Source organism: Salvelinus alpinus, chromosome 5 (genome assembly GCF_045679555.1).
Source record: "Salvelinus alpinus chromosome 5, SLU_Salpinus.1, whole genome shotgun sequence".
NCBI lineage: Eukaryota > Metazoa > Chordata > Actinopteri > Salmoniformes > Salmonidae > Salvelinus > Salvelinus alpinus.
Genome location: NC_092090.1, coordinates 55879195 through 55898558, shown reverse-complemented (window position 1 = coordinate 55898558; position 19364 = coordinate 55879195).

The following is a 19364-nucleotide window of genomic DNA, read 5'->3' as shown; positions in this document are numbered from 1 at the left end:
ATTAGTAAAACTGCTGTAACGTAAGTTCCATACTGAATAAACTGTTTCCACATTTGACAAGCAAAAGTAGAGGAAGGATTTAATCCAAAATATTTCTGTCTAACTTCTTGGTTTAGTGGTCAAATTGATAGTTGTATTGAAATGAACGAAACTGCTAACTTCTGACATGTTTTACAGAGGCTTGAAAGACTGACGATGGGTTACTTAAATAGCTCTAGTTACAGACTGGTAGCCCCGATTTGAAATCCGACTTCGTACTTGAAAAGCAGACAAGTAGGGGAAGATTTTGTATACATACATTTATTCCTTTAAAATGTTGCGAAAGGGGTCAAAACAGCAGTTGTTTGGGAAAGTTTGAAAAAAACGTGGTAGATTTAGTAAAACTGATGTAACGTAAGTTCCATACTGAATAAACTGTTTCCACATTTGACAAGCAAAAGTAGAGGAAGGATTTAATCCAAAATATTTTTGTCTAACTCTTTGGTTTAGTTGTCAAATTGATAGTTGTATTGAAATGAACGAATCTGCTAACTTCTGACATGTTTTACAGAGGCTTGAAAGACTGACGATGGGTTACGAAAATAGCTCTAGTTGCAGACTGGTAGCCCCGATTTGAAATCCGACTTCGTACTTGAAAAGCAGACAAGTAGGGGAAGATTTTATACAGCTGACATTTTTTTCTTTAAAATGTTGCGAGAGGGGTCAAACAGCAGTTGTTTGGGAAAGTTTGAAAAAAACATGGTAGCATTAGTAAAACTGCTGTAACATAAGCTCCATACTGAATAAACTGTTTCCACATGACAAGCAAAAGTAGAGGAAGGATTTAATCCAAAATATTTTTGTCTAATTCTTTGGTTTAGTTGTCAAATTGATAGTTGTATTGAAATGAACGAATCTGCTAACTTCTGACATGTTTTACAGAGGCTTGAAAGACTGACGATGGGTTACGAAAATAGCTCTAGTTGCAGACTGGTAGCCCCGATTTGAAATCCGACTTCGTACTTGAAAAGATGACAAGTAGGGGAAGATTTTATATAGCAGACATTTTTTTCTTTAAAATGTTGCGAAAGGGGTCAAAACAGCAGTTGTTTGGGAGAGTTTGAAAAAAACATGGTAGCATTAGTAAAACTGCTGTAACGTAAGTTCCATACTGAATAAACTGTTTCCACATTTGACAAGCAAAAGTAGAGGAAGGATTTAATCCAAAATATTTCTGTCTAACTTCTTGGTTTAGTGGTCAAATTGATAGTTGTATTGAAATGAACGAATCTGCTAACTTCTGACATGTTTTACAGAGGCTTGAAAGACTGACGATGGGTTACTTAAATAGCTCTAGTTACAGACTGGTAGCCCCGATTTGAAATCCGACTTCGTACTTGAAAAGCAGACAAGTAGGGGAAGATTTTGTATACATACATTTATTCCTTTAAAATGTTGCGAAAGGGGTCAAAACAGCAGTTGTTTGGGAAAGTTTGAAAAAAACGTGGTAGATTTAGTAAAACTGATGTAACGTAAGTTCCATACTGAATAAACTGTTTCCACATTTGACAAGCAAAAGTAGAGGAAGGATTTAATCCAAAATATTTTTGTCTAACTCTTTGGTTTAGTTGTCAAATTGATAGTTGTATTGAAATGAACGAATCTGCTAACTTCTGACATGTTTTACAGAGGCTTGAAAGACTGACGATGGGTTACGAAAATAGCTCTAGTTGCAGACTGGTAGCCCCGATTTGAAATCCGACTTCGTACTTGAAAAGCAGACAAGTAGGGGAAGATTTTATACAGCTGACATTTTTTTCTTTAAAATGTTGCGAGAGGGGTCAAACAGCAGTTGTTTGGGAAAGTTTGAAAAAAACATGGTAGCATTAGTAAAACTGCTGTAACATAAGCTCCATACTGAATAAACTGTTTCCACATGACAAGCAAAAGTAGAGGAAGGATTTAATCCAAAATATTTTTGTCTAATTCTTTGGTTTAGTTGTCAAATTGATAGTTGTATTGAAATGAACGAATCTGCTAACTTCTGACATGTTTTACAGAGGCTTGAAAGACTGACGATGGGTTACGAAAATAGCTCTAGTTGCAGACTGGTAGCCCCGATTTGAAATCCGACTTCGTACTTGAAAAGATGACAAGTAGGGGAAGATTTTATATAGCAGACATTTTTTTCTTTAAAATGTTGCGAAAGGGGTCAAAACAGCAGTTGTTTGGGAGAGTTTGAAAAAAACATGGTAGCATTAGTAAAACTGCTGTAACGTAAGTTCCATACTGAATAAACTGTTTCCACATTTGACAAGCAAAAGTAGAGGAAGGATTTAATCCAAAATATTTCTGTCTAACTTCTTGGTTTAGTGGTCAAATTGATAGTTGTATTGAAATGAACGAATCTGCTAACTTCTGACATGTTTTACAGAGGCTTGAAAGACTGACGATGGGTTACTTAAATAGCTCTAGTTACAGACTGGTAGCCCCGATTTGAAATCCGACTTCGTACTTGAAAAGCAGACAAGTAGGGGAAGATTTTGTATACATACATTTATTCCTTTAAAATGTTGCGAAAGGGGTCAAAACAGCAGTTGTTTGGGAAAGTTTGAAAAAAACGTGGTAGATTTAGTAAAACTGATGTAACGTAAGTTCCATACTGAATAAACTGTTTCCACATTTGACAAGCAAAAGTAGAGGAAGGATTTAATCCAAAATATTTTTGTCTAACTCTTTGGTTTAGTTGTCAAATTGATAGTTGTATTGAAATGAACGAATCTGCTAACTTCTGACATGTTTTACAGAGGCTTGAAAGACTGACGATGGGTTACGAAAATAGCTCTAGTTGCAGACTGGTAGCCCCGATTTGAAATCCGACTTCGTACTTGAAAAGATGACAAGTAGGGGAAGATTTTATATAGCAGACATTTTTTTCTTTAAAATGTTGCGAAAGGGGTCAAAACAGCAGTTGTTTGGGAGAGTTTGAAAAAAACATGGTAGCATTAGTAAAACTGCTGTAACGTAAGTTCCATACTGAATAAACTGTTTCCACATTTGACAAGCAAAAGTAGAGGAAGGATTTAATCCAAAATATTTCTGTCTAACTTCTTGGTTTAGTGGTCAAATTGATAGTTGTATTGAAATGAACGAATCTGCTAACTTCTGACATGTTTTACAGAGGCTTGAAAGACTGACGATGGGTTACTTAAATAGCTCTAGTTACAGACTGGTAGCCCCGATTTGAAATCCGACTTCGTACTTGAAAAGCAGACAAGTAGGGGAAGATTTTGTATACATACATTTATTCCTTTAAAATGTTGCGAAAGGGGTCAAAACAGCAGTTGTTTGGGAAAGTTTGAAAAAAACGTGGTAGATTTAGTAAAACTGATGTAACGTAAGTTCCATACTGAATAAACTGTTTCCACATTTGACAAGCAAAAGTAGAGGAAGGATTTAATCCAAAATATTTTTGTCTAACTCTTTGGTTTAGTTGTCAAATTGATAGTTGTATTGAAATGAACGAATCTGCTAACTTCTGACATGTTTTACAGAGGCTTGAAAGACTGACGATGGGTTACGAAAATAGCTCTAGTTGCAGACTGGTAGCCCCGATTTGAAATCCGACTTCGTACTTGAAAAGCAGACAAGTAGGGGAAGATTTTATACAGCTGACATTTTTTTCTTTAAAATGTTGCGAGAGGGGTCAAACAGCAGTTGTTTGGGAAAGTTTGAAAAAAACATGGTAGCATTAGTAAAACTGCTGTAACATAAGCTCCATACTGAATAAACTGTTTCCACATGACAAGCAAAAGTAGAGGAAGGATTTAATCCAAAATATTTTTGTCTAATTCTTTGGTTTAGTTGTCAAATTGATAGTTGTATTGAAATGAACGAATCTGCTAACTTCTGACATGTTTTACAGAGGCTTGAAAGACTGACGATGGGTTACGAAAATAGCTCTAGTTGCAGACTGGTAGCCCCGATTTGAAATCCGACTTCGTACTTGAAAAGCAGACAAATAGGGGAATATTTTATATAGCTGACATTTTTTCTTTAAAATGTTGCGAAAGGGGTCAAAACAGCAGTTGTTTGGGAAAGTTTGAAAAAAACGTGGTAGATTTAGTAAAACTGCTGTAACGTAAGTTCCATACTGAATAAACTGTTTCCACATTTGACAAGCAAAAGTAGAGGAAGGATTTAATCCAAAATATTTTTGTCTAACTCTTTGGTTTAGTTGTCAAATTGATAGTTGTATTGAAATGAACGAATCTGCTAACTTCTGACATGTTTTACAGAGGCTTGAAAGACTGACGATGGGTTACGAAAATAGCTCTAGTTACAGACTGGTAGCCCCGATTTGAAATCCGACTTCGTACTTGAAAAGCATACAAGTAGGGGAAGATTTTATACAGCTGACATTTTTTTCTTTAAAATGTTGCGAGAGGGGTCAAACAGCAGTTGTTTGGAAAGTTAAAAAAAAACATGGTAGCATTAGTAAAACTGCTGTTACATAAGTTCCATACTGAATAAACTGTTTCCACATTTGACAAGCAAAAGTAGAGGAACGATTTAATCCAAAATATTTTTGTCTAACTCTTTGGTTTAGTTGTCAAATTGATAGTTGTATTGAAATGAATGAATCTGCTAACTTCTGACATGTTTTACAGAGGCTTGAAAGACTGACGATGGGTTACTTAAATAGCTCTAGTTACAGACTGGTAGCCCTGATTTGAAATCCGACTTCGTACTTGAAAAGCAGACAAGTAGGGGAAGATTTTATATAGCAGGCATTTCTTTCTAAAAAATGTTGCGAAAGGGGTCAAAACAGCAGTTGTTTGGGAAAGTTTGAAAAAAACATGGTAGCATTAGTAAAACTGCTGTAACGTAAGTTCCATACTGAATAAACTGTTTCCAAATTTGACAAGCAAAAGTAGAGGAAGGATTTCATCCAAAATATTTTTGTCTAATTCTTTGGTTTAGTTGTCAAATTGATAGTTGTATTGAAATGAACGAATCTGCTAACTTCTGACATGTTTTACAGAGGCTTGAAAGACTGATGATGGGTTACTTAACCTCTAACGAGCCTCTACCCCGGGTCCGGGATCACCCCTCACCCCCCCACACACTGATTTGCATAGCTAGCATAGCTTCACAAGTAGATAGTAGCATCTAAATATCATTAAATCACAAGTCCAAGACACCAGATGAAAGATACAGATCTTGTGAATAAAGCCACCATTTCAGATTTTTAAAATGTTTTACAGGGAAGACAAAATATGTAAATCTATTAGCTAAACACGTTAGCAAAATACACCACTTTTCTAACTCCATCAGTTTCTTACTACTTCAGGTGCTATCACCAATTCGGCTAAACTAAGATATTGATAGCCACTAACAAAGAAAAAACCTCTTCAGATGACAGTCTGATAACATATTTATGGTATAGGATAGGTTTTGTTAGAAAAAAGTGCATATTTCAGGTAGAAATCACAGTTTACAATTGCACCTACCATCACAAGACGACTAGAATTACTATAGAGAGCAACGTGTATGACCAATTTACTCTTAATAAAACATTTCATAAGAATAGACAAAGCATAGCAATGGAAAGACCCAGATCTTGTGATTCCAGACAATATTTCAGATTTTCTAAGCGTTTTACAGCGAAAACACAATAAATCGATAAGTTAGCATACCACATGTGAAAACGTTACCAGAGCATCGATTCCAGCCAAAGAGCGCTATAACGTAATCACCGCCAAAATATATAAATTTTTTCACTAACCTTCTCAGAATTCTTCCGATGACACTCCTGTAACATCATTTTACAACATACATATACAGTTTGTTCGAAAAGGTGCATATTTAGCCATACAAAACCGTGGTTACACAATAAAAATACTAGGAAATCAAGCCTCAATATGTCTGACGTCATCTATCAGAGTGATCTAGTTTAATTGAAAGCTAATCATATACTTGACTAAAAAATACAGGGTTGACAGGAATCGAAAGACAAATTAGTTCTTAATGCAACCGCTGACTTACATTTTTAAAATTATCCTTACTTTTCAATACAGGGTTCGCCAAGTGACGCGATAACAAAAAAAATGGCGAAATATGCGTTTAAAATATTTCGACAGAACAACGATTTATCATATTAAATATTGCTTACTTTGAGCTGTTCTTCCATCAGATTCTTGGGCAATGTATCCTTTCTATGTTGTAATCTTCTTTTGGTCGATAGATGTCCTCTGTCCTTCGAAATATCCACTAACGATCGAACGGGACCACAAAACGTGTCCAAAGTTTCAGAGTGCACAACAAAGAAATTCCTCAAAATCGCACTAAACGGATATAAATTGCTATAAAACGGTTCAAATTAACTACATTATGATGTTTTTAACAACTATAACGACTAAAAACATGACCGGAGAAATATTACTCTCTAAACAACGATTTGGAAGGAGGCAGGTCTGATGCCCATCTTGCGCACGACGCATGCAGGAAGAGAGCGGTACTTCTACGTTTTCGTGTTTTATAGTGGCTGTGATTGTGCAATCGACTCCATTCAAAACGTGATGACGTACAGACACCCAGAGGAAGACGTAGGCAGTGTCGGTTTCTTCATAGCATTCACTGTAGCCTTAAAAACAGACTCCAGATCAGGGGTAAAAATTTCTGAAATCTGACCCCTGTCATGAAAAGTGCTGTAGATATTGTTCTGTACCACTCAGAGACAAAATTCCAACGGCTATAGAAACTAGAAAGTGTTTTCTATCCAATAATAACAATAATATGCATATTGTACGATCAAGAATTTAGCACGAGGCAGTTTAATTTGGAGACCCAAATATGCTAATGCGGAACAGCACCCCCTATAGTTCCAAGAAGTTAAATAGCTCTAGTTACAGACTGGTAGCCCCGATTTGAAATCCGACTTCGTACTTGAAAAGCAGACAATTAGGGGAAGATTTTGTATACAAACATTTATTCCTTTAAAATGTTGCGAAAGGGGTCAAAACAGCAGTTGTTTGGGAAAGTTTGAAAAAAACGTGGTAGATTTAGTAAAACTGATGTAACGTAAGTTCCATACTGAATAAACTGTTTCCACATTTGACAAGCAAAAGTAGAGGAAGGATTTAATCCAAAATATTTTTGTCTAACTCTTTGGTTTAGTTGTCAAATTGATAGTTGTATTGAAATGAATGAATCTGCTAACTTCTGACATGTTTTACAGAGGCTTGAAAGACTGACAATGGGTTACTTAACCTCTAACGAGCCTCTACCCCGGGTCCGGGATCACCCCTCACCCCCCCACACACTGATTAGCATAGCTAGCATAGCTTCACAAGTAGATAGTAGCATCTAAATATCATTAAATCACAAGTCCAAGACACCAGATGAAAGATACAGATCTTGTGAATAAAGCCACCATTTCAGATTTTTAAAATGTTTTACAGGGAAGACAAAATATGTAAATCTATTAGCTAAACACGTTAGCAAAATACACCACTTTTCTAACTCCATCAGTTTCTTACTACTTCAGGTGCTATCACCAATTCGGCTAAACTAAGATATTGATAGCCACTAACAAAGAAAAAACCTCTTCAGATGACAGTCTGATAACATATTTATGGTATAGGATAGGTTTTGTTAGAAAAAAGTGCATATTTCAGGTAGAAATCACAGTTTACAATTGCACCTACCATCACAAGACGACTAGAATTACTATAGAGAGCAACGTGTATGACCAATTTACTCTTAATAAAACATTTCATAAGAATAGACAAAGCATAGCAATGGAAAGACCCAGATCTTGTGATTCCAGACAATATTTCAGATTTTCTAAGCGTTTTACAGCGAAAACACAATAAATCGATAAGTTAGCATACCACATGTGAAAACGTTACCAGAGCATCGATTCCAGCCAAAGAGCGCTATAACGTAATCACCGCCAAAATATATAAATTTTTTCACTAACCTTCTCAGAATTCTTCCGATGACACTCCTGTAACATCATTTTACAACATACATATACAGTTTGTTCGAAAAGGTGCATATTTAGCCATACAAAACCGTGGTTACACAATAAAAATACTAGGAAATCAAGCCTCAATATGTCTGACGTCATCTATCAGAGTGATCTAGTTTAATTGAAAGCTAATCATATACTTGACTAAAAAATACAGGGTTGACAGGAATCGAAAGACAAATTAGTTCTTAATGCAACCGCTGACTTACATTTTTAAAATTATCCTTACTTTTCAATACAGGGTTCGCCAAGTGACGCGATAACAAAAAAAATGGCGAAATATGCGTTTAAAATATTTCGACAGAACAACGATTTATCATATTAAATATTGCTTACTTTGAGCTGTTCTTCCATCAGATTCTTGGGCAATGTATCCTTTCTATGTTGTAATCTTCTTTTGGTCGATAGATGTCCTCTGTCCTTCGAAATATCCACTAACGATCGAACGGGACCACAAAACGTGTCCAAAGTTTCAGAGTGCACAACAAAGAAATTCCTCAAAATCGCACTAAACGGATATAAATTGCTATAAAACGGTTCAAATTAACTACATTATGATGTTTTTAACAACTATAACGACTAAAAACATGACCGGAGAAATATTACTCTCTAAACAACGATTTGGAAGGAGGCAGGTCTGATGCCCATCTTGCGCACGACGCATGCAGGAAGAGAGCGGTACTTCTACGTTTTCGTGTTTTATAGTGGCTGTGATTGTGCAATCGACTCCATTCAAAACGTGATGACGTACAGACACCCAGAGGAAGACGTAGGCAGTGTCGGTTTCTTCATAGCATTCACTGTAGCCTTAAAAACAGACTCCAGATCAGGGGTAAAAATTTCTGAAATCTGACCCCTGTCATGAAAAGTGCTGTAGATATTGTTCTGTACCACTCAGAGACAGAATTCCAACGGCTATAGAAACTAGAAAGTGTTTTCTATCCAATAATAACAATAATATGCATATTGTACGATCAAGAATTTAGCACGAGGCAGTTTAATTTGGAGACCCAAATATGCTAATGCGGAACAGCACCCCCTATAGTTCCAAGAAGTTAACCTCTAACGAGCCTCTACCCCGGGTCCGGGATCACCCCTCACCCCCCCACACACTGATTAGCATAGCTAGCATAGCTTCACAAGTAGATAGTAGCATCTAAATATCATTAAATCACAAGTCCAAGACACCAGATGAAAGATACAGATCTTGTGAATAAAGCCACCATTTCAGATTTTTAAAATGTTTTACAGGGAAGACAAAATATGTAAATCTATTAGCTAAACACGTTAGCAAAATACACCACTTTTCTAACTCCATCAGTTTCTTACTACTTCAGGTGCTATCACCAATTCGGCTAAACTAAGATATTGATAGCCACTAACAAAGAAAAAAACTCTTCAGATGACAGTCTGATAACATATTTATGGTATAGGATAGGTTTTGTTAGAAAAAAGTGCATATTTCAGGTAGAAATCACAGTTTACAATTGCACCTACCATCACAAGACGACTAGAATTACTATAGAGAGCAACGTGTATGACCAATTTACTCTTAATAAAACATTTCATAAGAATAGACAAAGCATAGCAATGGAAAGACCCAGATCTTGTGATTCCAGACAATATTTCAGATTTTCTAAGCGTTTTACAGCGAAAACACAATAAATCGATAAGTTAGCATACCACATGTGAAAACGTTACCAGAGCATCGATTCCAGCCAAAGAGCGCTATAACGTAATCACCGCCAAAATATATAAATTTTTTCACTAACCTTCTCAGAATTCTTCCGATGACACTCCTGTAACATCATTTTACAACATACATATACAGTTTGTTCGAAAAGGTGCATATTTAGCCATACAAAACCGTGGTTACACAATAAAAATACTAGGAAATCAAGCCTCAATATGTCTGACGTCATCTATCAGAGTGATCTAGTTTAATTGAAAGCTAATCATATACTTGACTAAAAAATACAGGGTTGACAGGAATCGAAAGACAAATTAGTTCTTAATGCAACCGCTGACTTACATTTTTAAAATTATCCTTACTTTTCAATACAGGGTTCGCCAAGTGACGCGATAACAAACAAAATGGCGAAATATGCGTTTAAAATATTTCGACAGAACAACGATTTATCATATTAAATATTGCTTACTTTGAGCTGTTCTTCCATCAGATTCTTGGGCAATGTATCCTTTCTATGTTGTAATCTTCTTTTGGTCGATAGATGTCCTCTGTCCTTCGAAATATCCACTAACGATCGAACGGGACCACAAAACGTGTCCAAAGTTTCAGAGTGCACAACAAAGAAATTCCTCAAAATCGCACTAAACGGATATAAATTGCTATAAAACGGTTCAAATTAACTACATTATGATGTTTTTAACAACTATAACGACTAAAAACATGACCGGAGAAATATTACTCTCTAAACAACGATTTGGAAGGAGGCAGGTCTGATGCCCATCTTGCGCACGACGCATGCAGGAAGAGAGCGGTACTTCTACGTTTTCGTGTTTTATAGTGGCTGTGATTGTGCAATCGACTCCATTCAAAACGTGATGACGTACAGACACCCAGAGGAAGACGTAGGCAGTGTCGGTTTCTTCATAGCATTCACTGTAGCCTTAAAAACAGACTCCAGATCAGGGGTAAAAATTTCTGAAATCTGACCCCTGTCATGAAAAGTGCTGTAGATATTGTTCTGTACCACTCAGAGACAAAATTCCAACGGCTATAGAAACTAGAAGGTGTTTTCTATCCAATAATAACAATAATATGCATATTGTACGATCAAGAATTTAGCACGAGGCAGTTTAATTTGGAGACCCAAATATGCTAATGCGGAACAGCACCCCCTATAGTTCCAAGAAGTTAAATAGCTCTAGTTACAGACTGGTAGCCCCGATTTGAAATCCGACTTCGTACTTGAAAAGCAGACAATTAGGGGAAGATTTTGTATACAAACATTTATTCCTTTAAAATGTTGCGAAAGGGGTCAAAACAGCAGTTGTTTGGGAAAGTTTGAAAAAAACGTGGTAGATTTAGTAAAACTGATGTAACGTAAGTTCCATACTGAATAAACTGTTTCCACATTTGACAAGCAAAAGTAGAGGAAGGATTTAATCCAAAATATTTTTGTCTAACTCTTTGGTTTAGTTGTCAAATTGATAGTTGTATTGAAATGAATGAATCTGCTAACTTCTGACATGTTTTACAGAGGCTTGAAAGACTGACAATGGGTTACGAAAATAGCTCTAGTTACAGACTGGTAGCCCCGATTTGAAATCCGACTTCGTACTTGAAAAGCAGACAATTAGGGGAAGATTTTATACAGCTGACATTTTTTTCTTTAAAATGTTGCGAGAGGGGTCAAACAGCAGTTGTTTGGGAAAGTTTGAAAAAAACATGGTAGCATTAGTAAAACTGCTGTAACATAAGCTCCATACTGAATAAACTGTTTCCACATGACAAGCAAAAGTAGTGGAAGGATTTAATCCAAAATATTTTTGTCTAATTCGTTGGTTTAGTTGTCAAATTGATAGTTGTATTGAAATGAACGAATCTGCTAACTTCTGACATGTTTTACAGAGTCTTGAAAGACTGACGATGTGTGACAAAAATAGCTCTAGTTACAGATTGGTAGCCCCGATTTGAAATCCGACTTCGTACTTGAAAAGCAGACAAGTAACGGAAGATTATATATAGCAGACATTTTTTTCTTTAAAATGTTGCGAAAGGGGTCAAAACAGCAGTTGTTTGGGAAAAATAAAAAAAAAACATGGTAGCATTAGTAAAACTGCTGTAACGTAAGTTCCATACTGAATAAACTGTTTCCACATTTGACAAGCAAAAGTAGAGGAAGGATTTAATCCAAAATATTTTTGTCTAACTCTTTGGTTTAGTTGTCAAATTGATAGTTGTATTGAAATGAATGAATCTGCTAACTTCTGACATGTTTTACAGAGGCTTGAAAGACTGACAATGGGTTACGAAAATAGCTCTAGTTACAGACTGGTAGCCCCGATTTGAAATCCGACTTCGTACTTGAAAAGCAGACAATTAGGGGAAGATTTTATACAGCTGACATTTTTTTCTTTAAAATGTTGCGAGAGGGGTCAAACAGCAGTTGTTTGGGAAAGTTTGAAAAAAACATGGTAGCATTAGTAAAACTGCTGTAACATAAGCTCCATACTGAATAAACTGTTTCCACATGACAAGCAAAAGTAGTGGAAGGATTTAATCCAAAATATTTTTGTCTAATTCGTTGGTTTAGTTGTCAAATTGATAGTTGTATTGAAATGAACGAATCTGCTAACTTCTGACATGTTTTACAGAGTCTTGAAAGACTGACGATGTGTGACAAAAATAGCTCTAGTTACAGATTGGTAGCCCCGATTTGAAATCCGACTTCGTACTTGAAAAGCAGACAAGTAACGGAAGATTATATATAGCAGACATTTTTTTCTTTAAAATGTTGCGAAAGGGGTCAAAACAGCAGTTGTTTGGGAAAAATAAAAAAAAAACATGGTAGCATTAGTAAAACTGCTGTAACGTAAGTTCCATACTGAATAAACTGTTTCCACATTTGACAAGCAAAAGTAGAGGAAGGATTTAATCCAAAATATTTTTGTCTAACTCTTTGGTTTAGTTGTCAAATTGATAGTTGTATTGAAATGAACGAATCTGCTAACTTCTGACATGTTTTACAGAGGCTTGAAAGACTGACGATGGGTTACGAAAATAGCTCTAGTTACAGACTGGTAGCCCCGATTTGAAATCCGACTTCGTACTTGAAAAGCATACAAGTAGGGGAAGATTTTATACAGCTGACATTTTTTTCTTTAAAATGTTGCGAGAGGGGTCAAACAGCAGTTGTTTGGGAAAGTAAAAAAAAAACATGGTAGCATTAGTAAAACTGCTGTTACATAAGTTCCATACTGAATAAACTGTTTCCACATTTGACAAGCAAAAGTAGAGGAAGGATTTAATCCAAAATATTTTTGTCTAACTCTTTGGTTTAGTTGTCAAATTGATAGTTGTATTGAAATGAACGAATCTGCTAACTTCTGACATGTTTTACAGAGGCTTGAAAGACTGACGATGGGTTACGAAAATAGCTCTAGTTACAGACTGGTAGCCCCGATTTGAAATCCGACTTCGTACTTGAAAAGCAGACAAGTAGGGGAAGATTTTATATAGCAGACATTATTTTCTTTAAAATGTTGCGAAAGGGGTCAAAACAGCAGTTTTTGGGGAAAGTTTGAAAAAAAACATGGTAGAATTAGAAAAACTGCTGTGATGTAAGTTCCATACTGAATAAACTGTTTCCACATTTGACAAGTTAAAGTAAAGTAAAATATTTTTGTCTAACTCTTTGGTTTAGTGGTCAAATTGATAGTGTTTTTGAAATGAATGAATCTGCTAACTTTTGACGTGTTTTACAGAGGCTTGAAATACTGACGATGAGTTACGAAAATAGCTCTAGTTACAGACTGGTAGCCCCGATTTGAAATCCGACTTCGTACTTGAAAAGCAGACAAGTAGGGGAAGATTTTATATAGCAGACATTATTTTCTTTAAAATGTTGCGAAAGGGGTCAAAACAGCAGTTGTTTGGGAAAGTTTGAAAAAAACGTGGTAGATTTAGTAAAACTGATGTAACGTAAGTTCCATACTGAATAAACTGTTTCCACATTTGACAAGCAAAAGTAGAGGAAGGATTTAATCCAAAATATTTTTGTCTAACTCTTTGGTTTAGTTGTCAAATTGATAGTTGTATTGAAATGAATGAATCTGCTAACTTCTGACATGTTTTACAGAGGCTTGAAAGACTGACAATGGGTTACGAAAATAGCTCTAGTTACAGACTGGTAGCCCCGATTTGAAATCCGACTTCGTACTTGAAAAGCAGACAAGTAGGGGAAGATTTTATACAGCTGACATTTTTTTCTTTAAAATGTTGCGAGAGGGGTCAAGCAGCAGTTGTTTTGGAAAGTAAAAAAAAAACATGGTAGCATTAGTAAAACTGCTGTTACGTAAGTTCCATACTGAATAAACTGTTTCCACATTTGACAAGCAAAAGTAGAGGAAGGATTTAATCCAACATATTTTTGTCTAACTCTTTGGTTTAGTTGTCAAATTGATAGTTGTATTGAAATGAATGAATTTGCTAACTTCTGACATGTTTTACAGAGGCTTGAAAGACTGACAATGGGTTACGAAAATAGCTCTAGTTACAGACTGGTAGCCCCGATTTGAAATCCGACTTCGTACTTGAAAAGCAGACAAGTAGGGGAAGATTTTATACAGCTGACATTTTTTTCTTTAAATGTTGCGAGAGGGGTCAAAACAGCAGTTGTTTGGGAAAGTTTGAGAAAAACGTGGTAGTGCATTTAGAAAAACTGCTGTAACGTAAGTTCTATACTGGGTAAACTGTTTCCGCATTTGACAAGCAGAAGTAGATGAAGGATTTAACCTGTCTAGCCCCGGGGTTCCGCTAGCGGAACTCCTCCCACATTCCACTGAAAAAGCAGAGCTTGAAATTCAAAAAATATTTTTGAGAAATATTTAACTTTCACACATTAACAAGTCCAATACAGCAAATGAAAGATAAACATCTTGTGAATCCAGTCAACATGTCCGATTTTTAAAATGTTTTACAGCGAAAACACCACGTATATTTATGTTAGCTCACCACCAAATACAAAAAAGCACAGCCATTTCTTTCACAGCACAGGTAGCATGAACAAAACCAACCTAACTAACCAAGAAACAACCAAACTAACCAAGAAACAACTTCATCAGATGACAGTCTTATAACATGTTACACAATAAATCTATGTTTTGTTTGAAAAATGTGCATATTTGAGCTATAAATCAGTTTTACATTGCAGCTACCATCACAGCTACCGTCACAAATAGCACAGAAGCAGCCAGAGTAATTATAGAGACCAACGTGGAATACCTAAATACTCATCATAAAACATTTCTGAAAAATGCATGGTGTACAGCAAATGAAAGACAAGCATCTTGTGAATCCAGCCAATATTTCAGATTTTTTAAGTGTTTTACAGCGAAAACACAATATAGAATTATATTAGCTTACCACAATAGCCAGAAACACAAGCCATTTACCAGCAGCAAAGGTTAGCGATCGTAACAAACCAGCAAAAGATATATAATTTTTGACTAACCTTGATAAGCTTCATCAGATGACAGTCCTATAACATCAGGTTATACATACACTTATGTTTTGTTCGAAAATGTGCATATTTAGAGCTGAAATCAGTGGTTATACCTTGTGCTAACGTAGCATCTTTTTCCCAGAATGTGCGGATATTTTTCTAAAACTCACCTATTCTGACCAAATAACTATTCATAAACATGAAAAAAAATACATGTTGTATAGGAAATGATAGATACACTAGTTCTTAATGCAATCGCCGTGTTAGAATTCTAAAAATAACTTCATTACGACATCCAGCTTACGTTATAGCGAGAGCGAGCCCAAAATCTGGGCGCCACCTAATAGTACACATGTTCGACAGATATATGAAATAGCATCATAAAATGGGTCCTACTTTTGATGATCTTCCATCAGAATGTTATACAAGGGGTCCTTTGTCGGGAACAATCGTTGTTTGGTTTTAGAATGTCCTTTTTCCCTCGCGAATTAGCAAGCAAAACTAGCCAAGTGGCGCTAAGCCGTCCATCTTCACCAAACGCAAAGAATGCAACACGTCTAAACTCCCGAAAAAATTTCAATAATCTAATAAAACTATATTGAAAAAACATACTTTACGATGATATCTTCACATTTATCAAATAAAATCAAAGCCGGAGATATAAGACGTCTATAACGACTGCTTTTCAGAAGCCAATACTGGTGACCTTTATGCGCTTCCTGAACAAACAAATTCTGGGGTCATGTCATTCCAAGCTGTCTCTTTTGACCATAGAAAGAGATTGAGACCCCATTTCACCTCTCACAGCCTATTGACATCTAGTGGAAGGCGTATGAAGTGCATGTATAGTCATAAATCTCAAGCAAAATGATAGGGAGACCCTGGAACAGAGCCTCGATTTGAGATTTTTCACTTTCTGACAGGAAGTTTGCTGCAAATTGAGTTCTGTTTTACTCACAGATATAATTCAAACGGTTTTAGAAACTTGAGTGTTTTCTATCCAATAGTAATAATAATATGCATATTGTACGAGCAAGAATAGAGTACGAGGCCGTTTAAATTGGGCACGATTTTCCCCCAAAGTGTAAATAGCGCCCTCTATCCTCAACAGGTTAATCCAAAATATTTTTGTCTAACTCTTTGGTTTAGTGGTCAAAATGATAGTTGTTTGGAAATGAATGAATATGCTAACTCAGTCATGAGCTACCCCTCGGTCATGAGCTACCACTCGTTCAAGAGCTACCCCTCGGACATGAGCTACCCCTCGGTCATGAGCTACCCCTCGGTCATGAGCTACCTCTCAGTCATGAGCTACCTCTCAGTCATGAGCTGCCCCTCAGTCCGGAGCTGTCCCTCAGTCCGGAGGAGTTTCCTCAGTCCTGAGGCCCTCCTCAGTCCAGTGGGGCCCTTTGTTAGGGTTCCCAGGCCAAGGTCGGCGGTGAGGGTCGCCACTCAAGGGACGCTAAGGAGGTGGACAAAGACAATGGTGGAGTGGGGTCCACGTCCAGCGCCAGAGCCGCCACCGCGGACAGATGCCCACCCAGACCCTCCCCTATAGGTTCAGGTTTTGCGGCCGGAGTCCGCACCTTGGGGGAGGGGGGGGGGTACTGTCACGTTCTGACCATAGTTCTTTTGTGTTTTCTTTGTTTTAGTGTTGGTCAGCTGAGTGGGCATTCTATGTTGTATGTCTAGTTTTCCTGTTTCTGTGTTTGGCCTGATTTGGTTCCCAATCAGAGGCAGGTGTTAGTCGTTTGTCTCTGATTGGGAGGCATATTTAGGTAGCCTGTTTTGTGTTGGGTTTTGTGGGTGGTTGTCTTCTGTCTTTGTGTTCTATGCACCAGATAGGACTGTTTCGGTTTTTCCACATTTATTGTTTTGTATTTTGAAGTGTTCACGTTTTTTGTTGTTATTAAAGATGATGAACACTAACCACGCTGCGCTTTGGTCCTCTCCTTCGTCCACCACAGAAGAAAGCCGTTACACTATCGTGTCAGATTTTGAAAATATGCTTTACAGCGAAAGCAATCCAAGCGTTTGTGAGTGTATCAATCAATGCTAGAACAGCTAGCCCCAAATTAGCATGGTCACGAAAGTCAGAAAAGCAATAAAATTAATCGCTTAAATTTGATAATCTTCAGATGTTTGTACTCACGAGACTCTCAGTTACACAATAAATGTTATTTTTGTTCGATAAGTATTAGTTTTCTAAAAAGAAAACGCCATTTGGGTTGCGCGTTATGTTCAGAAAACCACAGCCTCGTTCCGTTCGACGAAAATTCCAAAAAGTATCCGTAATGTTCGTAGAAACATGTCAAATGTTTTTTATAATCAATCCTCAGGTTGTTTTTAACATACATAATCGATAATATTTCAACCGGACCGTAACCTATTCAATAAAAGAGAGAAAGAAAATGTCGAGCTACCCCTCTCGCACGCAGGAACTAATCAAAGGACACCTGACTCGTTTTGAAAAATCTTGCTCATTTTTCAAAATAAAAGCCTGAAACTATGTATAAAGCCTGGTCACAGCCTGAGGAAGCCATTGGAAAAGGAATCTGGTTGATACCCCTTTAAATGGAGGCGGGGGCAATGAAACAGGGATAAAAAAATAAAAAAAAGCATTTCCGGGTTAGATTTCCTCAGGTTTTTGCCTGCAAAATCAGTTTTGTTATACTCACAGACAATATTTTGACAGTTTTGGAAACTTTGGAGTGTTTTCTATCCTAATCTGTAAATTATATGCATATTCTACGATCTGGGCCTGAGAAATAGTCCGTTTACCTTGGGAACGTTATTTAAAAAAATAATCTGTCCCCTAGCGTCAAGAAGTTAAAATAGTATCACAGGTATTACGTTAATGTTGTGCAACCTGTATTCGGTTATTGTAGTGTCACCAGTATTTGGTTTATATAGTTGTCACGAGAATTTTCAATCCCAATTATGTTAACTAATCAATCATTTAACCAATTCCCCGAGGTTTGTAAGACCCTGGGTTTAATAATAATTAGGGAAAGTCTCAGGTTCAGCAATACTTAAATTATTTATTCAGAGAGTACTCTGAAATAAAAAATGAGAACACAGTCATTTTATAACTCATACACACACACCAGTAGAAACTCCTCCCTTTAGGTCGGCTGTATTTTTCCACAATAATAACAAATAATTTCTCATTATCTTCTAGCCATTCCTAACAGTTACTCACCCTAACATAAGTTGGGGAGGCCTCTTTCCTGTTTTTGGTTCATTAAAAAAACAGTCTTTCTAAACATTAAAGATAGTCTCATTCAACATGGGCTCCTCGGGGTTGAAGGGATCCGAATCATCTACTAGGCTTGGAGGCATAAATCTGTCATCTCACATGTCGGAGCTGGGAATCGGTCCGTATCTCACCATCTGTTGCGTCATCGAACTTTCCAGAGTCCTGGTGATTTAAACTTCTCACACACCGAAACAGATATCAACTTTGGAGGGGACAATTACATGAAATTTTCTCAAGAGCAATTCCTGAGGGGCACACCAAAAGTAGTGCTGTAACACATAGCCTACGTTGTAATATGTTAAATGTATATTGACGAACCATAATCACTACGACTGGATAATTGATAGGTACAGTAGTTAACTGAAGGGTTGTCCCAACTTGTTCAAATGTTTAAATCATTATAATAGTACTAATAATAATAGTTATAGCAGTGTTCCTTATCAGTCCAGTATGTATGCAGGTATTTGTACTTACAAACCAGCAATACCAAGAAAGGCCAGTAGGTGGCAATGGTACTGTACACTGTATGGGTGCAGTTTTGGTAAATACAATGAACATGGTGTGATCTCGTCTAAAATAATCTCCAATTGAGAACCATCACAAAGTTGGTCTCCGTATAGAATTGACCTTTTAATTGGATTTTTTCTGATACATTTATATAGTCATTAAATATGTGCCACTGCCCTGAGTCTACTACAATAGCTTTACAAGAACAAAAAGCTCAAAATGAGTACAGTTCTAAAAGCAAAATAACTACTTCAATGAATAACCCAAATATCATTCAGTCAGTGTCTCAACTCTTCAAACAGCAGCTATGGACATACTTTGCTATGGACACAAAGTATGACATTTTAAATAAAATAACATGATATAAATAATTCGTAAGTCTACTGTCATGTAC